This window comes from Athene cunicularia (genome assembly GCF_003259725.1).
Source record: "Athene cunicularia isolate RWA chromosome 4 unlocalized genomic scaffold, athCun1 chr4_part3, whole genome shotgun sequence".
Taxonomy (NCBI): domain Eukaryota; kingdom Metazoa; phylum Chordata; class Aves; order Strigiformes; family Strigidae; genus Athene; species Athene cunicularia.
Genome location: NW_020799100.1, coordinates 620,375 through 623,888, shown reverse-complemented (window position 1 = coordinate 623,888; position 3,514 = coordinate 620,375). Strand labels below are relative to the sequence as shown.

Below are 3,514 nucleotides of genomic sequence, written 5' to 3'. Positions count from 1 at the left end.
CCACCATAAGGGATCCCAAGAATTAGTAAGGGACATCAGTTTACACACACACAAATCATACATATTCATTAGATTATCTGGAAAGGGGTGTCTTATGATAATGAGTTCCCAGAATTCATTTACATAGTCCCGGCATGCATAGTAAAATAGGATGAGGGTCCTCGGTGGTCGAGGGAAGAAGTAAGCAGTCGTCTTCACAGTGTTCACTAGTTGACCCTCTTTCCAGAGCGTGTGCTGTGCAGTAAAGTCCAGGTGCCTCCCTCCTGAATCAGCAGAATCATCCTCCTTAAACAGGGTCTCTGTATCTCTTTGTTTAAACCCCCTCTTATTTTAGTTTTCCCATTTTGTGAGAAAACAAAAAGGGACTGGAAATGGGGAGCGCTGGCCTCACTCCAGTCACAGCCCCACATTACTGCTCTTAACTTTTGCAAAGGGAGCTGAGCTCCTGTTCAACAGGGAAGACTTGGGATGGCTGCAGTGCTGGTAAAAAAGCCAAATCCTGCCAGTCCTATACTGCCTTCACCACAGAAGAACCACACAAATGGTCAGGAAGAGTTACTCACAAGGACGATTTCTTTAGCACCTAGGGAAGGACTTCAAACCCTAATTTACCCTAAGCATTCCACAACTTTTTGCATTACAGACAGGGAAATCAAGAAGCAGAGGAACAAGGTAATCTGTTTCCAGCACTGCACACCCAGGCCAGACAGGGAAACCCCATTTGCCTGTTCTTAATAATTCTGCACCAAGGCTCACTTCTCACTGTCCCCTCTGGGACAGTTTGTACCAGCAAGGGAGTGGCCCTCCTCCACTACACACAGTGAATGAAGGGAACAGGGCCTCTGTTTTTTATCTCCTGAACCCCACTCATATTTCTGAAGTGCTGTGGTTACATGTCTTCTGCATTGAAAGATAAAATTTTCTCAGCTTTGCTTCCCCACATGTTGCTTTTGTCAAACAAAATGGTCAGACAGAAATAAAACCAAGCCCCAGCCCCTTCACCCCTATGGATAAGCTATAGCAAAAGATAAAGACAGGAGTTTCGCATTGAAAGACTCCCTCCTCCAGCCTTAAAGAAATCTAGTTAAAGAAGCAATCAAAGGAGCATCGAGAAGGCAGTGCTGATTTGGTAAAAAAACCTGATCCTTGCAAAGGCCTTTCTGTGTTTGGCCTCAAAATGCCCTAGTAAAGGTATACCCTCTCTATAAGGCTCACATCACTGGTTGTTCAAGTAAGAGCTTAAAACCTATTTTCAATGAAGTTAGTTATGCAATTAAAAGACAAGGTCTATTGAACTGAAATTTCTTATCACAATATCACGCCTTAAATCTCTTGCCACTAGCCTGTCTCATTCTCTCTTATCACTATAGAAAAATACTTCATATAGAAAGATTAACATGATATGAACACATCCTCTAAAGCCATGACTTATTTCAGCATCCACAGGGTAAGGCAGACAAGAGATGAAACTCCTCCATAACACAAATCTACAGAAAAGGACTCCTGGTTTGACTTCAGAGATGTTCAGCTTTATGTAGATCTTCTCTACGTCCCAGCACAAAAGCACCCCCTCTGCTTATTTCATGGTTTGCACACAAGGAGTCAAATGGCTTATGTTAGAGCAGTTAATGACAAGTAAAAATTTTGCTGTGAGTCCCTAGGGCACCTATTACACATGGAGGCAGACTGTCTACATGTGTAAGAGCAGTTATTTTGCACCTCTGCGTACTGGGAAGGTAAGGAAGAAGCAGGGAGAGGTGGATGCTTATGATAGGAAGCCAAAGGCCAGTGGCAATGCTTGAAGGAGAGTTCAGCCCAGCAGCTGGATACGGGAGGGCTCATAGCTTGTTACCTGAGCATGCCGTAGAGTTTGCAAGGAGTCATTCCTGCCCCATTGTCCATGAAAGTTAGATAAGGGTGACCCTTGACCTCCACAACAACAGTGCAGAAAGTCACACTGTGATGTGCACCGTCTATGGGAAGAAATCTGGGCAGTAAGAACTAATGGTATTTCATCATTGTTCCCTCCCAAACCCTCTTTACTCTCAGGTGAGTTCCAACGAGCAGTTTCCCAAAACTTCTCCTCTAAGCAGTGTCCAGGGAGGGAGGCTGCAGGCCACTGGGCGAGGTCAAACAGGGGCGCTGCGCCGGGGCCGAGGGGCTCACGGGCACGCTGTGCTGACCCACCCAGAACTCACCCCAGCAACTAATAAAATCTCTGTGACCCCCACATCCCCTCGGCGCGTCACGCACGTTACGGAGAGACTGCTTAGTAAACCCGCGTGGAGTTTTTTTTAAAACACCGCAGCTGGCGTGGACACCTCAGCCGGCCCGGGCTCAGGGATGACGCGCAGGCACGGGTCACGGCCTTTCTGTCGGGGCGCACCGAGCCATGTCCGGGGCCAGGCCGGTGGGGCCCTGCCAGGGCCCCTCTCCCCACGGTGCCCGGTGCTCACCCAGCAGCTCGGCCCGGGCTCCCCGCGCCCGCCACAGCGGGGCTGCCCCCCACAGCGCCACACCGGCTCCACTGGCTCCCACTGCAGCCTGATGGCGGTAACTTCCCCGCCAGGCGTGGCAACATGGCGGCGCCCACTGCCGTAAACCAAGACAGCGGTGCCCGGTGCCGTACAAGAAGGTGGCGGCGCCCAGCACCGAGCCAGCAGCACCAGGAGAACTGCGTGGGGAGGCCCCAGCCTCTCCCCTCAGTGTGTGAAGGTGGCAGAAAACAGAAGCTGGCGGCAGTCACAGTGCTCAGGCCGGGCTGGCAGGGGTTGTGCCAGCAAACGGCAGCCTGGGGACGTGCCTAGCAGCAGCCTCAGCCCAGGGCACGGACCTTCAGGGAGATAGGGGTGCTGACAGGGCCGGGCCTGGGTGACTCTCCTGGGGACCGACCTCTGCCATAGCCCCCCTCTCCTGTTGGGACAGGGCGGGCAGAGTGTCGCCTGTTCACAGCTCTGGGGGCTGGAACCATCCCCCAGCTCCTCTGGAGCTTGGACAGGGCAGAGCCTCCCAGCACCGGGGCAACGCACCACCACAGCCCCTTTTCTCTTTCAGTTTTTCAGTTTGGTCTGAACCAGAGTTACTTCCTTGTAGATGCGGTGCAGCCTGGGCCAGATGAGTGTAACTGTGAGTTGTTGCAAGTGCATTTACCAGGACAGGTGTGAGGGGAATCACACAGCCTAGAGGGGACAATGGCAGCAGGGAGAAAAACAATGACTGGTGGGAACATGCCTCTTCTCCACATGTGAAAGAGAATGAAAGGGCTCAAACGAATTTCTGACAATTACTAAGACTAAACTGTGATGTGATGTATGAAAGCTTTGCTTGTGTTTTGCTTCATTTGTTTCTCAAGGGCTCCTGACTCCTCAACTGTTTCCCTGAGTCTCTTTGTCTGTTTAGGTACGATTGAAACACTCATTAGGCTCCAGACATAAATCACTGGTAGCACACTCAAGGCCTTCCGTGGACACTTGGGCAACTCCCAAAATGGGAAAACTAAAATAAGGGGGGGGGA

General features: G+C 50.8%; 1 protein-coding gene across 2 annotated transcripts in view; it reads right to left on the bottom strand.

Moving 5' to 3' along the window:
• Positions 1 to 3,514, bottom strand: part of RBM41 (RNA binding motif protein 41) — a 12,657-nt gene that overhangs the window by 1,251 nt on the left and 7,892 nt on the right. The gene's annotated exons all lie outside the window — the stretch shown is intronic.